At 32.5% G+C, this 21,851-nt stretch overlaps 1 protein-coding gene across 4 annotated transcripts in view; it reads left to right on the plus strand.

The window, feature by feature from the left end:
- The window catches only part of CADM2 (cell adhesion molecule 2), a 1,102,443-nt gene that overhangs the window by 906,447 nt on the left and 174,145 nt on the right, over positions 1–21,851 (plus strand). The window lies entirely within an intron of this gene.

The following is a 21,851-nucleotide window of genomic DNA, read 5'->3' on the forward strand; positions in this document are numbered from 1 at the left end:
TCAAACATTTAAGTTACCACTGTTCCCACAAGTGTGAAATAGTTAATTTACATTTCTTTGACTGCCAGTGAGTTTGACAGTATTTTTCTATTTTGCTTTTACTATTTTATGCAGCAGTAAGAAACTAACCAAATGAAATAACCAAATTTTGGTTATTTCCTTTTTTACACTTGTCTGTTCACATTCTTTGCTTAATTTTTAAAAGGTCGTTCATCTTTTTCTGATGTAATTGTTTTCATGTGTCAGTTATATGTTTGACAATATCTTATCCAATTAGAATTTTGTCATTTACCATTTTTCTTTCAGTTTTATTGAGATAAAATTGACATGCCACTGTTATTTGACATTTTAATGTGTCTTTGGTTGAACTGAGGTTGTACATTTTAATGTAGCTAGATTTAGCAGTGGTCTCCTCTATGGTTTGTGCTTTCATGTTTTATGTTTATGTTTAAGAAAGCTGTCTCTATTTTGAAGTTATAAAGTTATTCTTCTACACTTTCTTTAGGAACTGTTCACCTATAGCTATTTTATAATTTATTTGTTCATATATAAATTATTTATGGGCACTTCCTCTACATTAGGTACTACTCTTGGTACTTTGGACATAATTGTGAATATAACACAGATTCTGCCCTTTTAACGGTTGAATTCTATTGGGTAGAGGCAGAAAATAAAAGATAAGCAATTGTCTGAAAGAAAGAGAAAAAAAAACAGGGAAAGAAAATGTGAAATGGTAGGGAGAGAGTTGAAATTTTGGAAATGGTGGCAAGATAAGGCCTTACTGAACAATTTGAATATGAATAAAGACAAGTAGGGAAGGAAAGAGACCACCATTTCCAAGAAGAGAACTTTTGAGTAAAAGAGAAGGAAAGTGGCTGCTGAATGAACAAGGATAAAGAATGGGCAGTACGACAAATCATGATGGCCTTAAAGATCAGAATAAAAACTTCTAATTTTAGTCTCAGGGAAATGGGAACCACGAAAGGGTTTTTGTGGGTTTTTTTTTAAAGAATAACAAACTCTCGCTTACGTTTTAATAGTCTCAGCCACAATGCTATGTTGAGAATAGATGTAAGGGGGAAGAATAGAATCAGAGAGACATGTTTACTAATCCAGGCAAAATGTCAAGATAGCTTACAATAAACAATAAGCAAGATGAAACAGAAGAAGAAATGAGAAGTGGTGAATTTTGGACACATCTTGAATATAAAGTTGCCAGTATTTGCTGGTAAACTTGATGCCTGGTTGATGATAGAAACATAAAAACAACTCAGAAGGTTCTCTTGCCAAAGCAACTAGATGACTGGAGTTGTTAACTGAGATGTGGGAGACTAAGGGAGCTGACTTGTGGAGGAAATGTTATCAAGAGCTCTGCTTTGAACACGTTAATTCTGAGTAGCTTTTTAGGCCTTTCAGTAGCTTTTCAGTGGAGCTGTCAAGTCAGTTGAATACACAGGTCATAAATTCAGGCTTAAGGTCTACTCTGAAGGTATAAATATGGGAGCTGTCAGTATACTGATGGCATTGAAGCCCTCAGACAAGATGAAATCATTTTATATGCAGATTACAGGCATGGATAGTGAAGTCGGTGGAATTTTATTTAACTTAAGAGTGGTCTTCCCAAGGGAAAATATTGAAGTAAACAAGAGATGAGGAGTTTATGGGTGGATACAAGGGAGTGATCTTGGCTGCAAATGTGCCTCTGTGGACACTACACAGTACTTGATAATACATATTTGCAGAGGAAATAAATTTTAAAATTGACTATGAAATCCAAGCTGAATACAGTAGAAAGAGGGGGCATGCGGATGTGGATGGCAGGGCAAGTGTGGTGGGATCAAAGGATTTAAGATTCTGGTTGGATTGAAGGAGTCCCAAGAGATACACTGGAGAGAGTTGGTTGTCAGAAAGTAGAAGGCGTGGAAAATATGTAAAGGTTGAATGTACTCTTACGAGCACATCTACAGAGAGGGGCTGAGGGAAGGTGGAGGATGAGATCTTTGCAGAGAGGAACTCAAGGAACCATGAGCATAATTGGAATTTATAAGGTTTATCATGAATATTATTAGTTTCATAAAATTATGTATCTTTTGAGAAAACTATGGGCTTTTCCTCCTTTATTTTTGTTGGTGTGGCAAAATTCATTGATTTTTTTCTATAGTTATAAATACTTGCATCACTGGAATAAATCCAAATTAGTAAAAATGTATTGCTTTTTATATATATCAATGCAATCAGTTTGCTAAATTTAATTATTCTTTGCATTTATGGTCATGAGAGATTCACCTGTAACATTGCCTTTTAAAACATTTCTTCGGTTTTGGTGAAATTTCAAAAATTTGGTGTTGAAATAATACTACTCCACCATTTAATTCTTCTGGATATATTATTAGATATATGCTGGAGTCTCTCAGCATAGCCTCTGGTTGTTCAACTGCTGTCATACACACACACACACACACACACACACACACACACACACACATGCATACATATATGTGTTATCTAATTATATATATAATCTAATATATAATAAATATATGTATATATTTATCTTTCTGAATTTTTTGACATTGAATCCCTCAAAAAATAGTTTCAAATTTAATAATCCCACTTTTAATTTCAGTGACTGTACTTTCTAATAATATTGAAAATTACTTATTTTCATGTGTTTTTCATTTCTGCGTGTATTTCTTTTGTAATTTCTTATTTTATTTTAATGGAAATTACTCTTTCTTTTATCACTGGAGCCATCTTAAATATACTCTTTTATATTCATATATGTCTAATTTACATATAGTGTTATTTTTATGCAATTTAGTTTAGAATACTCTTTGGAAGTGGGGGAATTATTTTTATTTTCTTGCCTCCCTCCCTTTTCCTTCCTCCTCTCACTTTCTCACCTCCTGTGCTCACTCTTTCCTGTTTTGAGGTTATCTTATGTCTTATCATTTATCTCCATACGTAGGTTCCCAGCCCAGAACCACTTTCTTTTTTTTTGCCCCCTTTTTTAAACCAAAGCATTTCAGTGCCTGGTAATCTAGAGAACCAACTTGCTCAGTTTTTGATTGAAAGACTGTACTCACAGCCTGACAACTGCAACTTGTTTGAAGCCACTGCCCAGATGTGGTGAGTTTTATTTTTAGCTTCCTTCAGCATGGGGAGCCTCCCGCCAGGCCCTGGCTTCAAGAACATTCTATTCCTGGTCCTGTATGTCTGAAAGCACTTACATCCCTTTCACTCCATAGGAGTGACCTTCAGACCTGCATCTAAGGAGGCCTGGAGCTTTAGTACAACTCATCACTTCCTTATTTGGTTCTTCTCTGCTTATTTTATTTGGAGGGCCAGTTTTTATATCTGTTGTTAAAACTGTTTTCTTTACTTTTTATGATTATCATTATGTGTTTGCAACAAATGTGTTAAGTCAAAATATGAACCCCTGTGCCATCTTACCTGGAGACCCTGGTATGTCTGAATCAGTTTTTCCTGAAAGGATATGTATTTGTTGGAAAAATACAAAATGCAATACAAACAGATAACTTCTTAGTGAACTGTATTGGCATTTGAAGGAAAAAAACATTTTTTTTTTAAATTTGCAAATGAATCTTGAAAGAAAAGTGTATTTCTGCCAAATGAGAATAGGAATATGACATTTTCTACTTATTCTTGCTCCATCTAGTTTTTCCATGAATTTTACTTAAGCTGTGATGTGGACACAGCTGAATCAAGCATATGCACGTTCCCACTCTGAAGAAACTTAAAGTACAATAGAAATAATATTAGCATAGATAATTATGATATTCCATAGACTTGATACATCCCAAGTGAGAACTCTATTTAAAGAATTCAGAGAAACGGGGCACCTTAATTAGGATAGGTAACATAATTTCTATGTAAAAGTATATGAGAGGTAGCATTTCAAAATAAATAGGATGTGGAACTGAGAGGTTTATAGGTAGATACCCCAGTGGGAGTCATGACAACAGAAACCAGGAAGTGGGCACAGATGCAAACATACTGTGACTAATTCACATTTAGTTGAGAAGGGCTAGGTAAGTGCAGATAGCGAGGGCCCAGAGTACACCTATGTATGTAGAAATACATAGTCCTTTTCTGGGTCTACCCACTGCATTACAGATACCACCTTTCCTTTTGCTGGAGCTAATTCTCTGACCTTTAGCCTCTTTGGACTGACACTGCCAGTCCAAAGCCTAACTCTATATTCAAAGTTTCCACATGGTTTTCTTGACTCATTTAATTTTTATTTAATTACTTTCTATACCCAGCTCTGATTTAAGAGTTTTATGCCACATTATCATTCACTTGTTTTCATGTGCCTTGAAATGATCACCTATGTATTGTATATCTGTATATTTAATGTCCCTTAAATAAACTGCAAGCTCTTAAAAATCAGTATAGGTACTTAGTACTTCTTTAGAACTTCCTGTATAATTATTCAGTGTTTTGAACAAATGCTTTAATTAGTACTTTATGTATTTGGAAGCAACATATATTTGAAAAAAAGAATCTAGAGTCTAGGTGTTCTCCTTTTTGTTGTTGTTTTTCTCAGTTTGTTTCTATTTCATTGTGCTTTCTTTCACTAGAATCTCCTACTTTAACTCTGCCTGAACATGTAAACCTGTGTGTATAGATAGATAGATAGATAGATAGATAGATAGATAGATAGATAGATATACACACACACACATACACACATACATGAATATGTATGTAATCTATATAAATAGTACATCAAGAAGCAATAGTTTCTAAGAGGGTAATGTATTACTTGTCACATAAAGCTATAAATTTCTTTTATAGTTTTGCTTTGTTGTTTTTTAGGTAAAAACAGCATTTTAGGAAGCTAGAAAAGTAAGGTGTCCTTAAATCCATTAATATAGTATTAACGTATTTCTCCGAAAATAAGACCTAACCGGAAAATAAGCCCTAGCATGATTTTTCAGGATGACATCCCCTGAACATAAGCCCTAATGCGTCTTTTGGAGCCAAGCTTAAAACCCAGTCTTATTTTCGGGGAAACATGGTATTATATATGTATAAAAGTAACAACTGTAGGTATTATATATGTATAAAAGTCACAACTGTATGTGTAAGGCACTGTTTGTATCTGTGCTGCCAATCATCTTCCTTCTTTTATTAGTCTCAGATAGAAGATAAACAACAAGACTGACAGTTGTGGTTTTTTAGCGTGTTGTGTCACCATCACAGGAAAGAGGGTATTATGTCATCATTCTAGTCTGTCACATTTGATGTATTCTTCTATGTGTCTTACAGACTGTTTTTCTCATACTCCTCAAATAAATAATAAATAATGGGATTATGCATTATTTTAATCCCATAATATAATATCCTATACCACAAATGAGAGCATTTATACTGCTGCTGAATATATAGGTGCTTTGTTTTAAAAAACAAAATTCTAAAATAACTGAAACTGAATATGACAAGAGAGGTGAATTTTCTTTTTCAAAATTCTCTCTATGTTATAAGGAAACTGTAATGAATGTCTACATCTGTATAACATGTAAATCAAACAGTTAATTTTAATATATTTGACCTAAACTCATGAGGTATTTAGTGCTACAACAAGAAATATATTTTTTTTAATTTTAAATTATGTTCATTTTTATAGAGTATGAGATGTTTATTTAAGTAATGTATGTTTGCTCAGAAAATTGATATCTGAGCGAAATGATGATAAAACTGGTGAAATGGAAATATAAGAAGACTTTAATATAATTAATATGATAATCAGAACTTTCTTTTTCTTCTTTTTTTTCTATTTTCTGGAACATCATGTACTCCTACATTGTCTAATTTGCATAGTTTACAATGAGATTTTTATAGTATGCTTATTGCTAAAAAGCAGTCTAAATAAATGAAGTGGCTCTATAACTAGTAAGTAATCAATTTTAATAACCATATAATAAAATATCAAAACATACTTTGTTATGTATTCTGTATTTTCTAAACTTCTAACATTCTTAAAATAAGTGTATTTTACTTAGTTGATGGAAATGAGAAAATTCAGCAAGTACAAAAGAAGCAGGGAAAACAAAGCATCCCTTATGCCAATACTCTATTAGGTACTTTTTCTATTTTATCATAAAATCGATACCACATTGAACACTTAGTTTTGCGTCCTTCTGTTTTCAGTTAGGCTTATATCCTTTCCCTGTATTAAAGGTTTCCTTGCCTAGAAAATATTTCACTAAAAAATTTGTTTCCTAATATTGTACGTTGTTTATTTATACCTTTCTATTATGAATAATGTTATGATGACTTTTTTGAGCATGCCTTGGTTACAATTGAAATGATTTACACTAGGAAGGAGAGACTGTGTTAATACTTTCTTATAACTGACAACCTGTTCTCTTGATTTTCTTCCTTTCTGCAATAAAATATTTTCAATGATTTTCTAAAGGAAAGGAAATATATGGTATTTTTCTGAGACCTTGAATATCTAACTTTTTTTTTTTTCTGTTGTGATATCATGTGAAAGATAATTGGTTGGTTATAAAATTTTGGCATTATAGCCTTTCATCCTCAAAGTTGTGATGAAATTGCTCCTTTCATTTTAGGGATTTAACAACTTTTAGAATAAAAACACGGGTTAATTTTAGCCACAGGAATGATTCTACTAATGTGTCTTTAGTTGCACTTGTCATACTATTATGTTTCTCAGTAATTTCTCTGTGTGAAATTATTGAGAACACACACACACACACACACACACACACACACAAAGACTACATATATAATTTCTTTTGTTTTGCTACCTTTTTTTCTACATTCTGATAGATCTCAAGTTGATTACCTATGCCATTATTTCCATTTTTGTACATTTATATGACTTTGACTGCAGCTTTTACTTTGGACTTTAATTCTTTTGTATTTTCTGTCTTAATCTCCATTTGTTATTGTATCCTGTTTTCATTGTATTTTGGATTATTTTTCATGTGTCTTTCTGCTGTTTTTAAATAAGAATTTGTATCTTTTTTTGGCCCACTGATGGTTCTAAACATGTCTTTTAATCTTCTGGTTCTTATAGCAAATCCTATAGTAATTGCTTGGGATTTTGTCCCTTTCTTTTGATCAGTAATATTTTTATAGGACCCATATAACTTTTTATTTAACTCCTTTTCATCAGTTAGAGTAATGCTAGTTTCATTAACAAACAAACTCACAAATTTCAGGAGTTAAATGCAATAGAATTTTAATTCTCCAAAGTAGTGTTCAGTACAGAAATTTTTAGCATCTCGTGGCTTTTCACTCTGTGGGGATTCAAGGACACAGGGTTCTGCAATTTTGTGATATTTTCATTGCCTAGAGCTTTGGAAGCCTCAACTTCAAAACAGGATAAGGGAGAAGAGAGGTTGGCAAAGCTCTGCCAACTTTTTAAAAGCCTGAGCAATGAAGGGAAATAAATCACTTTACTGACATTCCATTGGCGAAATCTAGTGACATGGCTTTACTCCAAAGAAAGGGGTTGCTGAGACAAGTAGCCCTTCACTAGGCAACTACCTCCTGGATTTAAATAAGGAATGGAGAGCACATTTTGGGGGGGTAGAAAATTAGTCATCTTGGCCTCATTCATTCTCTCTCTCTTCTTTGTTTACTTCAAAAATGTATTAAACCAAAACATTACTTTTCCCTCAATTACATATAGATTTTCTACCTCTGAGTTTTTCTTTCAGTTTTAATTAAATTTATTGGGCTGATATTGGTTAATAAAATTATATAGGTTTCAAGTGTGTAGTTCTATAATATATCATGTATATACTGCATTGTGTGTTCACCCCCAAAGTCAGTTCTCCTTCTGTCATCATATATTTGACACTTTTTACCCTTTTCTATCTCCACTCCTCCCCCATTATCCTCTGGTAACCACTAAACTGTTGTCTGTGTCTATGAGTTTTTGGTTGTTTTTGCTTTCAGTCTTATATCTCACATATGAGTAAAGTCATATGGTTCTCAAAATCCATCCATATTGTCACAAATGGCAGTATTTCATCTTTTCTTATGGTTGAGTAATATCCCATTGTGATATATACCACATCTTCTTTATCCAATCATCTATGGAAGGACACTGGTTTTTCCATGTCTTGGCCACCATGAATAAAGCTGCAGTGACCACAGGGGTGCGTATATCTTTACAGATGAATGTTACCGGAGGAATTGCTGGTAATTCTATTCTTAAGTATTTGAGGAACCTCGGTACTGTTTTGCATACTTGCTGTACTAATTTATATTCCCTTCAGCAGTGTATGAGAGTTCCCTTTTCTCCACAACTTCTCTAACACTTGTTATTATTTGTATTCTTGATAATAGTCATTCTAACAGGTGTGAGGTAGCATCTTATTGTGGTTTGGGTCTGCATTTTTCTAATAGCTAGTGAAGTTCAGCATCTTTTCATATATCTGTTGGCCATTTGTATGTTTTCTTGGGAGAAGTGTCTGTTCAGATCCTTTGCCCATTTTTTAATTGGCTGCTTTGTTGTAGTAGTTGTTGAGTTGTATGAGTTCTTTATATATTTTGATTATTTGTATGGAATCACAAAAGGCCCTGAACAGCCAAACAAGCCTAAGAAAAAAGAACAAGACCATAGGTATCCCACTCCCTGACTTCGATTTTTACTACAAAACAACAATAATCAAAACAGTGACGTTGGCAGAAAAACAGATACAGAGACCAATGGTATAGAATTGAGTACCCAGAAATAAATCTACATATATATGAGCAGATAATTTTCAACAAAGGAGCCAAAGGCATACAATGAAGAAAAGACAGCCTCTTCAATAAATGGTGGTTGGAAAACTGCAAAGCCACGTGCAAAAGAATGAAACTTGACTGCTCTCTGTCACCATATATCAAAATTAACTAAAATGGATCAAAGATCTAAACATAAGAATTGAAACAATAAATTGCATTTGAAAAAATCATAGGTACTAAATTTATGGATCTTGGGTTTAAAGAGGATTTTATGAATTTGACCTCAAAGGCAAGAGAACTAAAAGCAAAAAAAAAAAATCAACAAAACAAACAAACAAAAAAACCTGAATGGAGCTATATCAAACAAAAAAACTTCTGTGCAAAAGAAACCATCAACAAAACCAAGGGGCAACCAATTGAATGGGAGATGTATGCAAACAACACCTCTGATTAGGGGCTAATATCATTCATTCTTTAATAGGAAAAATCTGCCAAAATCGAATTCATGATGACATTTAATCTGTGACTATTCCTCTCGATTTGCTTCTTATTCTACAACTGGATGGTGAATAATATGTTAGGCCCTAGCACAATATCGAGTTTCTAGCTTGTTTCATATAAGTGGCCCCAACAATCTCAGATGGGATCTCAACTGTCCTAACTTTTCTGGGATCTCAGATATTCTTAACAAATAAGTATTCAGTACCACTACAATCTTCACGGTGCATTGCTACCAAAGTTCTCCCTGTTTACATCTTCTGTCTATGTTTTACTTGTGAATTCTGAACCTCCTCGAATACAATTGTAACAATGCCACTTTCATAGCAATGAAAGTGCCATGTATGGCAGGATATTGCCTTTATTTAGCCTAACTGGTTATTATAGTAACATAAGACGTCTCGGGCTCAGTGGAAACAGAATTTTGATTGCTTTAAAAAGCAGTACTGAAAGGAAAAACAACTTGACTTGGAAAAAAACACTGTTCCCCAATAAAGTCCTGTAAAAAAAAAACAAAACAAAACAAAAAAAAAACAGTACTTATTCAGTATGTGAAAGTTTTTTTTTTTTTTTCCAGTAGAGAAATCCTAGAAAGTATTTGCATAGTAGAGCTTGTCTAAGCATGTTGTGGAATGTACAAAGGAAATACAGTTTTGTAGCAGAGTATTTCTAGAACATGTATTTGTCTTATTCACTCCTGCATTGGAAGGCTATTTTAAATACTCTTCCCTGTAATGTGGTCCTCATTATCTCAGTGAAGCTCCCTAAAAGACAGCCAGGATTTCTTCCACAGTGTAGGCTGGATGTTGGGCTGCCTCAGTCTCTAAGGCCAAGTCAACCTCAAAGACCATAAGTCCAGATCTCAGAGCTTCATATGAAAACGGTGGAAGTATAAGAGCAAGTATAAGAGCCTTTGAAGCAGTGTGTATCACACTATAGATTTCCTTCCTGAGAATTAGCAAGAGTAGTGTGTTCAGTGCTTTCTCACTGGGTTTCACAAGGCATCTCCACAGTACATGTCATATCCACCCAGCTATGTTAGGAACTTGAGGTTACTGCTGAAAAACTATATTTAGTGCAATAAAATACAAGGTGCTTTTCTATCATAGATTTCACATGATGTGTCTAATTTGATATATGTATATATTTTTTTATCTTTTCAGTAAGGTTTGGGATACTGCTTGTGTGAATTACAGAAAAAAAAGGTCTTTCTATAATCACTCCTAAAAGTCTTTTATCAAATTAGCTTTTATAAGTCACTCCTCATGTATCCTAGACATCTCAGCTTCAGTCATTTCAGTTATACTTTGGAATTTTGTCCTACTTTATTTTAAATCTATCTATCTATCTATTTATTTATTTATGTATTTACTTATTTATTTACTTATACAATTATTTATATATAACATATATACATAGAAGTGTATTTATATAACTTATATGAACTTACATATGTATACAATATAAGTAATTGTATATATTATTCATGTAGATGCTATTGTATATATAATAGAATATAAACATATAAAAAGTTCCTAAAATTTTATACTTTAGTTTTAGTTACATATTATTATATGTGGCCTCTTCTTTTTTGTAGTCACTGACTTTATCTGCCTTTTGCTAAAGCTTGTTATAAGCAAAATTTGAGTGTCACGCATTTTTTACAAATTAGCAAACTTCTAAAAGTTAGCATATAATTTACTATGAATTAGCACTTTAGAAATTCAATTTAGACAACTAAGGTAAAGAAAAATCAAATTAATGAAGTAAAAAACAAAAATTCAAAACAGTATAGGAAATGCTTTAACTTAAATTTAAATAGTATATAAAATCTCTTTCTTCAAATTCTGTGCAGTAATTGTGATTTATTTTTATTGCTCTGGGATTTATTATGTTGCCATTGGGTGTTTCATTTATGCAAGAAGATATTTTAGACACAATATTTATGATCAGTATTAATTTCCTGATTTTCTTTAGAGACAGTATTTATTTTCTGGAAGATGTGTAAATTTCCTCTCCCCCAAGAGGGGGAAAATAGTAAGAAATGGAGAAGTTGAGGGAAGGAAGCAAGGTCAAGATTAAGTTGTTAAACTTTCAGTCACAAATGTACATGGGCAATAAAAAATATTAAACACATTTCATATAAATTATGGACTATTATTAATAAAATCTGTATTATATTGACAGTTTGTGGTTGTGACTGAATTTCAAAAATATAAAAATGATTTTCTTAAAAGTATTAACAGGTTCCTAGAGTTTGAAGGTTTGTATACTGTAGAATTTATTTCACCTAATAATTCTGTTATACTCTAAATGAAGGCAGAACTGTGAAAATCTAATCCAAATTTCAGGCTGCAGGAGATAAGACTGGGATTATTAGAAACGTGCATGCCGTAGTCTTGAGTCATTTTCTCCTTCTACACTACCAATTCAAGGCTTTCATAGGGCATGGGGCTCTGTAAAGTTACAAGATCACAAATATCAAAGGCTGGTTTCTCTATCTAATGAAAGCAGATGCTTTTTATTCCCAATGTTCCTTTGTGTATGCAGTTCCATAACAGTATGTCATATAATCTTCTTCTTTCTGTGATATAAATGGTTGGTGAGATTTGTGCCACATGCCTACATGGGGTAGTTTTATGGTGGGATGTAAAAAATAAATTTCATATGTCTATGAGAAGAAGAATGTGTTGTAGGTTGTTGGAAAGAATGAGAGTTTACAGAAACTGTTTAGTTCAACTATAACATCATTTTATTTTTCTATGAATCCAGGCAAATAGTGAGCTGTATCAAATTATAAACTGTATCAAAGGCTGAAAGATATTTTCTGAAGGAAAATAACAAATAATGTGACAAACACCTAGAGAAACACTGTTTTCAAGAAGCAAGCAAAATATTCACAAATTTTAGTTTGTGAAAGATGGGGGAAAAAGTTTTGTCTGTATAAGATCTTTAAAAGTGTATATCATAATTTTGTAGTTATTAAATTGTGATGATTATCTATTAACAATCTTCCCTTATAAAATTACTCATATTAGACATTGAACAGATATATATTAAATGCAATCGTGTGGTGTTCATCTTATAATGAGGCTTCCAGTAAACACTGTCTTTACTCACCAAATTAGAATGTAGTTACACATATAGCAGCATTTGGGCATTTTGTATATAATAAATCACAATGCTTTACATATCTAAGTTATTTAAATTTAGAGATATAAAGAAAATTCTGAACATGAAAGTTGATAACAATGGATTTTCCTACTTTTTTTTGCAGGACACATTTTATTGATATGTTACTACTATAGTAAGGGTGTATTTATTTTCTTTTCGTTTCAAATGTAAAGTATATCAAGTCATCAGATAGTTGAAACTTTTGGCATTTTAGGTTGAATTTTTGAAGCTACATTTCTGTTATATTCTTGTACCATCTGATAAATGGTATGTTCTCTTCTCTTTAACCTGTTTTTTGAAGAGACTAGATACACTATTAATAAGAATGAAAGGCCTCCAATTTTTATCCTGGTTAGATGATGTTGGGGAAAGGGAATCGTCTTATATAAGATATTTCATATATTGCAGTTTGTAATACAAACACACACACACACACACACACACACACACACACACAAAGAATACACTATTATTTTTCTGACTCCTCTAAAATGGATTTTGTTATTGAGGCTTTCACCTTAATCAACTAGACATGTGCCCATGCTTCTTTATGACTTTGTATTGCTCTCCCTAAATACTTGCTTTTAAATTGTTTGATAAGAATACTGAAACCTAGGAGAAGAAACTATATTGAGTGTAACGTTTTATAAAGATGAAATTTTATAAAGATACTAATTTTATAAAGATGAAATTTTGAAACATGCTTGATTATCAGAGTAGTTCTTGTTGATACTTTAACTTATAAGTGACACTATTTACAGCATAAAATTTAGTCAACTTAGAACTACATATTGAGCATGAAGTTTAATTCATGTCAATTATTTTAAAATATGGGTGACTAATGCCATTAATAAAATTAAGGTATCAACATTATTTGAAAATACCTTAAAAATCTACTGAAGCTTTTTTAATATAGAAAATATCACTGAGTGATTCCTGATCACTGAAATAAGTAGTTATTTATGATTGAATAAATCTATGAATTTAATTTATGATTGAAAGTAATAGTGTTAGTCAAAGGTAAATGCCTAAAGTCATTGCAAGGGAACTCAAAAGTCACTTAGGACATATTCTACTGCAATGTGGGAAAGACATTTAAACATTCCTGGCAGCAGACCAGGTAGCCATCACTTGAACAACTTTTTTGACAGAGGGCAGTATCTATTGAGCTTGCTCAATACAATTGTGAAGAAAACAATAAATAGAACAATAGTCTCTGTATTACACCCAAATCAACCTACTATTATAGCTTCTAACGTTTAACAGATTTAGACAGGATAACTACAATCTCCCAGCCACGTGTCAGTAATCACTTCCTCTTTTCTTTTCCAGTGAAAATATTTCCAGATTTTGAAATGTGTGTGTGTGTGTGTGTGTGTGTGTGTCTGTGTGTGTGTATTGTCATATGTGGTTTATAGACTTGTAACTTATTCTTTCTCAAATTGATCTACACAGATTGTAAGAGAGATGAAAATAGTACATGTATGATAATGTACGGGTGTGGTATATGTGTATGTGAGTGTGTGTAATAGCAGCATTTTTCTTTTCCAACATACAGGTATCTTATCAAAGTTTATTTGGAACTCTCAAATGAAGATTTCACATTTTAGAGGATTCCATCCATCATATTACAAATATAGTATAGATTTTTTTTATCTTTGAAATAAAGTTATATGAGCTTATAAGGAGATAATTACACTTTATTTCCAATTGATATCAGAATTAAAATGAAATTAATATTGCCTATTCTATTTGGCAAATATATACACATATATACATAATTAATAAACAATTATAATTAATATAAGCCATACTGAATTATTTTTTTATTCTAAAATTTACTTTAGTAGGTAATGAACAATAATTTCACCTCCATTTTCTAAAATTAGGGTCATGCTCATAGCTTAGAGAGTGATACAGTCAATAGGAAATAACTATATTGTTACTTCTATAGGTATTTCTTCATTGCTGAATCCAATGCAGTATTGAGGAGAACATGTTAATAAACAATAGATTCATAATTCATTCTCATAATTTGGTAACAAGTAGAATTTTTGTTTCAAAACACACAAAAATAATGACTATTTTAGAGAACGTATGTCATCTACTGTTTTCTAGCATTTCTGGATATCTACATTAATGTTTATATAAAAGCATTAGTGCCTATAGATATAGTAGTACTAATAAGCCTACAATAACAAGGCAGAAACTACTAACTACTCACTAATATCTCTTCTTCTGTGGACACAGCTAGACTGCTTTTGCCAGTCTCCCATGTATCTGAGCATGGACTGGGAACTGAACTGATATGTGTACTTCCAGCACTCTGCCATTAAAATTTCCTTCACATGTTTTCCCAGGCTCACTTTCTCTCAGAAGTCTTTTACAGTCACAAGTTGAAGATGGCAACTTATATCCCTGATGCTTCTGTAGTAAACATTGCCCTCCATCAGTGACCTTGAGCAGTCCTCTACTGCTACCAGATAAAGAAATTTCCTACACTGTAAGCCACTGCACAGCAACCACACATCCAAAAGAAAATCTATAATGTAAAATAAGTGGGTATAATGATATCTAGTTAGCTAAAGTTATAAAATAAGATTTAAGCATATTTTCTTCGGCTTTACAAAGTTCTTTTGTATATAACAATGTCAAAATAGGAGTAAAATAAGCCAACTTACTATCTTTAAGAGGAGGGAATTTTCAGTGTGTGAAAGCATAGATTTAGAAGGGTTACAATCATGAGTCACTGTGAAGTGTAGGATGACAACTTAAGTGTCTTAGATTTTTAAAATTTCAGTTACATAATTCAAATTACATTAAAATGTACAAAGAGATTCAGAATGGTGGTCTTAGAAAATTGAGTTTTGTTTTGTGTGAATTGTGAAAATATTTTTTATGTTTTATTTTGATCTCTATTAATGATATTTTGTTACTACATCAGTCAGAAACAAATTAATCTAAAGATTTAGAACTTAAAAATCACAAGCTGCGAACTCCTTTAAGTCAACATTTACAAAATGAAGATGTATCAAGTGCAAGGAAATCTGTTAGCACATAAAAGTTTCAGAGCCATTGTCGTATTCAAATACGTCATTTTTTTCTAGAGCATACTCTCCTTGTTATCTTATTCTATGAGATGATTCACCAAGTGCACCTGGCATGTTATTCATTTGTGTTTTGACTTGTTCATGCACTCACTTACCCAATAGAGAGAATGGGAATTACATTCAGAGCACTATGTTCATTACTGTGGGCCATTAGGAAATAGTTTCATTCATGGCTGGATGCTCCAGGAGATTACCCCATAATGAGATAAATGGTACACATCAGCATATAAATAACAGACCATATAATGCTCTCTTTTAATCTCTCCTGGCTCAACAAATGATTATTGAGTTTCATGTATATTTCTGCCCTGGAAGCCTACAAGAAGATGTAAGTGGGATTCAAGGTGGGCAACATGAAAGAATTTATCAAGAAAACAGTATGTTAACTAGCTCAAATTGTGAGAGTGACCTGGAGACACGCAGAGGAAATACGTATGTTTCTAGGTAAAGAGACACGAATGAGTCACCGTATTTGAAGAAATGTTCATGTATTTCTAAATTATTAGGCATTTTGAAGAGGGATTGGAAAATAGACGGGGCCTTATGTTCTATGACAAAACGTTTTGATGATATTGAAGAAAATTAGGATAGGGATACGAGTATATTATGCCGTTGTCTATGTTCAGGATTTTGGCATTTGATAGACTGAGAGAGGAGAGGTTTCCATCAGGACAGAACATGAGAAGGACACTGACCAATAGAGGTAAGACTTAGCAGAGGCGAGAAGATGGGAAAGTGAACATTTCAGAGTTCATTTCACAAACATATTGATAAGTTTTCCATACCAAAGTTTATTAAGTTTTAGGGCATTTGAGGTGTGATAACATTTTGCTTTTTCAAATATTTCACAATAACAGATTATAAATCTATTAACAGGAATGATAGTAGGGACTTCTTTTTATACGTTTAAAGTAAGAGAAGCTGAGGTTTACGAATTGAAATTATACCACTGGAAAAACATCCTTCATATAGTGTCACAGTTTCCAGATGTATTGCTTGGTCTGTTCAAATTTCTATTCTAAAATTCCATTTACTATGGTACCGGTAAACATTCAGTCCAAGCTGAAACTTGGTATACCAGATATCAGCTCTGAACCAATGGTTGTTTTTACCAATTTTCCAGAAGATTGATTTAGATTCTTTTATGTTGTATGACTGTAAAAGAACAAAACAGGAAATGATTCACTAGCTCGATATTTTACTCTGTATGTGTTAACTCCTTAATTTCTGGCAATCCTTCATACTATTACAAATAGCACATACTGACGATAATCAGTATTTGATTATGTTATTAACCAATAAAATATTTGGGCTATTAAATAAAATGATACTTTTATAACAAGAATAGGAGTGGCTAGATTTCTTTATTTTGCTTTTTTATAATATCTGGAGGCATCTGTTGACATCATACATGTCAATATCCCAATTATCAGTTCTGACAAGAATTAAGCATTGGATCTGTGGCTCATTTGGAGCTTTATTGGAGCTTTTATGATTTATTTTTTCCTGTCTGATTTATTAGGATACAGACTTAATTAACAGAAAAGTTATTCTGCTATAGGAGAACAAAGTTGAGCTGACTAAAGCTTTAATGCCTTGCCCTACTTCTTACCCTTGGGGATAGTAGATATTTCAGCTGGAAAAATAAGGGATAGCATATTGCATGAGTCGACTTGGTTCATGATCTGTTCTAGAGAAGTCAATGGGGGCAAAGCAGACTGGCTGTTAATACAGGTTAGTTTAGGTGAGTTTAGGTGCCTGGTGTGCAGACAGCAGGCTTGTTATAGAAGTTGGGAAACAAAGCAGAGTGATGGTCTGGCCACCTTAAAACAAAAAAGTCAAAAATCATGGGAAAGAATCTATCCTCAGATGATAGGCAGCAAAATAGAACTTGATATTGATTCAAAGGTCATGGGCAGCATTCTTAGATGTATCTTTCCCACAGTCAGAACTTGGCTTACTGTACTGACACATAAACCCCTACATCAATCATCTGGGTGCTGGGGACTTGAACTGAAGGCAGACACACCTGTGGTTCTTGAAATTTCATTACATCCGTGATGTTAAGTTTACTTACTGGTTAGATAATAAATGTATTTTAAACATGTTTAAATGTATGCAACTGTTGTTTTAACTAAAGCCCTATAGGTATAGGATGGTATGCTTTTGGAAACTTATGCTCAACATTGAAACCTTAAGTAGCCAAGATGATACTTGGAATGACTTCTATCCTATTGATGTAGGTTTTCCCTTTAGTACTCGTCTATAAAATATAGTGAAGTATAATGATAAAATTATTCAGCATATAATAGTCACTTACTATATGGAATTTTAAAAAATGATCTTAATATGTACAATTATTGCATGTAATCATATGCAAGAGATTGATGATCCACATATTAAATCTCATCCAATAAATTATTAATGGGCATATCTATGTACCATGATATGTGTAAGGCCTGTGGGAAATACAAAGAGATAAAACATAATACTGATTTTGAGAAATTTTAGTTTAAATGGGTGAACTGAGAAAGAAATGCAAAAACAATGAGGTTGTCACTTGCTACATTTTAATAGTCATTTAAAAGTGATTACATAATGAAATATTGGTTTTTTATCATTATTTGAGCACGCTAATGAGTGACATGCATTATTACTCACTGAAAACCAATTTAATAATATTTGAAAATGTTTCTGGCAAGATTATATGATCACCTTTAGAAATACAACACTTAAGGAAGGAAAACTATTTAATGCAAGTAGGCATAAAATGCTCTCAGTTTCTTAAATGAATAATGTCACATAAATTCAGTAGTGGTTTAAAACATTAATATACAATTTATTAACTATGCCAGTAACTTTTGTTAGAAACGAGTATAAAATGTAACTAAAATCCTCCAACTAATTATCTTAGGAGTTTTTATTTAACCAGTATGAATCCCAAATATGCATGTGTATGATTGATGAACCATTTAGAACCAATGGTATATTGGGAAAATAATTTTTATCCATAGTTAAAGTACTTTTTAATAGATTCTTACTCATTTGTCAGTGCATCTCATTTGAAGCTAAGATGAAATCTTCCAGAGCTCAGAGTTTTGAACCATTAAATCATCTCACCAGTGGGTGGCAGGCACCTAATAGCTGATCAGGTATGGTCTCAGAGTAGCCTATTTAGCTCAGCTCATCTTTTATCTCTATGTGGTGTGAGCAGTTATTACCTCTCATTATTACACATTCTCATTTTTCTTCTTCAATTATCCCTAGAATAATGTTCAAAATCTTGATTTTTCCATGAAACTTTAAGTTTTTATTTTTTTAAAAAAAGATTATTTAAATAATGGTGAACATTCTGTGTTCTCAAAGGTAAGATTTATTTTTTAAGGTTGAATTTGCTTCAATTTACAATATTTGAATTCTTTTTTAAGTTCATTATACATGTGGGACTTACTGTGTAGAAGTTAAATAACATAATTGTCTCTGGCTAGCTGCTCCCTTTTGTGTTCATTTGGAAACCATAAGGTAACATGACAATAGTTTCAGAGATCACACATTCAGTATTTCAAACCATTTTCCAATGAACTATCACTTTGTTAAAAATTTTTGTAGCATGATGTTTCTAACTCTTTTATGCTGAACAGTGTCTAAACGGGACACCTTTTTTTCTTCTTTTTTTGGCTTCTCTCCCATGGGGGAGCCTGTGGAGATATATCGAAGAGGACTTCCGAGTTCAGTTCTTTTTCTCTCTGCTCTTATCATATACAGACAGAGTTTGTCTCCGTTTCGACTCAATAGCCATTCACTGAATACCTCCTGTGTAGATAGTGATGGGGCAATATGCTGAGATGAGCAAGACAAGGATCCTACTCCCAGGAAACCCATTGAGTTATATTATATCCCTCTTTGGACTATTTATTATAGGTTTCCCTGTATTTTTTCATTCTTGAAATGCTGTGATAAAGTGAACTGCAGATGACATCATAAGTATTTACAAACTTGAAAAGAGGATTGTTGTGAATGTGAGATTTGTTTAAAATGTTCAGTTTAATGAGAATCTCCTTAGGCAGCTCTTTTCTTTTGGCAAATGAAATGACCAAGGAAAGTTACTCAATAAAAAATAATTTTGCTAATCGTGTCAGTTTTTTGGTTCTTGGGAATATGTTTTTCAGATTTTGAATATATATTTGTATATTGTAGTCCTCTAAACCATATTCTTTACTCTTCTGCTCAATTATTACCTGCACCTAGCAATCAGCAGACTGAGGTGCACAATATTTAACTGATTTGTCTAGATTCCTAAGGTTAATCAATAACAGAGTTTATATTAAAATGCAGGTATTCTGCTTTTCAGAGCCTAGTCTCTAGTCAAGGTTAGGAGTAATCACAAAACAACTCAAAATATTATATGATTTGGTAAAATGAATCAATGGAGACATTTCAGACACTAAAATATTTAAGTTCTCATCAGGATTCCAAACCCAAATCTTTTCATAATATCATTGTAGATTTATTTTTTATGGCATTTTACATACCACATGATATCATAATCCAAAGCTGGAATTGAATCAAGAATTATTATATACAGGAAATATGAGCTTGTACAAGTGCATAAAGCACATCTTTTGATTCCAAAAATGCTTTTAGTTTTGTTCCATGAAAATGATTGAAATATGAAAATGCTATATTTGTATGTATTGAGTAATTCTGTCTGTCTTTGGTGATTTTATATAGTTTCTATAAAATAATCTGACTGAAAGAGGGTTAAATTCCTTTTGCCAAGATTTACTGAAAATTGTAAATTCCCTCTTTCTGTCAGTGGGGCCTGTGTTAGAGGAAATGAATTTGAACACAGTGGGTGAGTAACATGTTTTACCCATACAGTATTATGGCAGGAACCTGAGGTTGTCCATTCTGTGACCTTTTTTTTAAAAACCAAGAAATATGTCCGTTTTTTAAAAACAAGTCATGACTTTGAAAAGTGATTGATACAGCATGAGGTCCTATTGGGGAAATGGCAAATCTGTGTTCCATTGTTTTCCTATAGCAACTAAACAAGGCATACATATTAGGGCCTGTAGGATATAGAGTATGAAATAGACACTTTTAGAAGTGGCTGTGTATCCTAATGAAGTTATGAATACAATCACAATTAAACTTGCCTTAGTTTTTATATTCAATAAAAACCAGTTTTTGAAAATATTTGCAAGTATATGTGTATGTCTTCTTATGAAATTAGAGTTAACAGAGAATGGTAGCAGAGGGATTACAATCATTAAGGTATGTGTTATTTGAGTGTGTGGTTTTTTTTAATATGTATAAAATCATAAACATTTAGAAAGTATCCCAATATTATATTTTTTGTTATTGTCTACTCTTCTCATAAAGCATATAGGTAAGATGCAGGCAATTTAAGAATATATGGCACTTGGGATCCCCCTCTTCCTCTGAGTAAATGTGTACAATAAGTTTTAAGCTTTGATATCATAACCATTTCCTGTACTCGATCAAATGTGCATAAAAATGCTGTAATTTAATTTTCATTGTAGCTTCATACTTAATTGTAAGAAATAATTCAGAGAGATCTCACGTACCCTTCATCCAAATAATATCTTGCAAAGATATCACAAATGGGAATTTACATTGATCTCATCCACCAAACGTTATTTGGGTTTCACCAGTTTTACATGTGCTCATGTGTCTGTAGTGTGTGTGTGTGTGTGTGTGCACACACACACTTATCTTACTTAGTCTTGTGACTTATCTTACTTAGTCTTGTAGTAGCAATGTTTTACCACTTTGAGGAAAGTACAGAAACCTTACTTCCATTAAGTCTCTATACCCTGCCACTTTATACTTATCTTGAGTGTTCCTTCTATGTGTGTTGTACACTGCATCACTTGATGTTATAGTTTGGTTTCTTTTTGAAGAAACTTTCTTTAACTTTTCTTTAAGACACATCTGCTAGAGACAAATGTTTGTTCTTAGTTTTCCTTGTTCTAAGAATACATTTATTTCCCCTTGATTCCTGAAGGTTAGTTTCATTGGATAAAAATCCATCCTTGACGGTTCTTTCCTTTCAGCCCAGGAAAAATGTGCCACTCCCTCTGGCCTCCATGATTTCAAATAAGAAATCTGTTGTCATTCGAATTGGGGTTCATTTATAGGTGGTATGTCTTTATCTCTGGCAGCCTTCAAGATTTTTTCTTTTTGTCTTTCGATTTCATACTTTAAATTTTGATCTACCTTGACCTGAACTTCTTTGTGTTTATTCTTTTTGACATTTGCTTGTCTTCTGAATTCTGTACATTTATTCTCTTGCCAAATTTCAAAGTTTTC

The sequence above is a fragment of the Rhinolophus hipposideros genome (assembly GCF_964194185.1).
Source record: "Rhinolophus hipposideros genome assembly, chromosome: 2".
NCBI classification, from domain to species: domain Eukaryota; kingdom Metazoa; phylum Chordata; class Mammalia; order Chiroptera; family Rhinolophidae; genus Rhinolophus; species Rhinolophus hipposideros.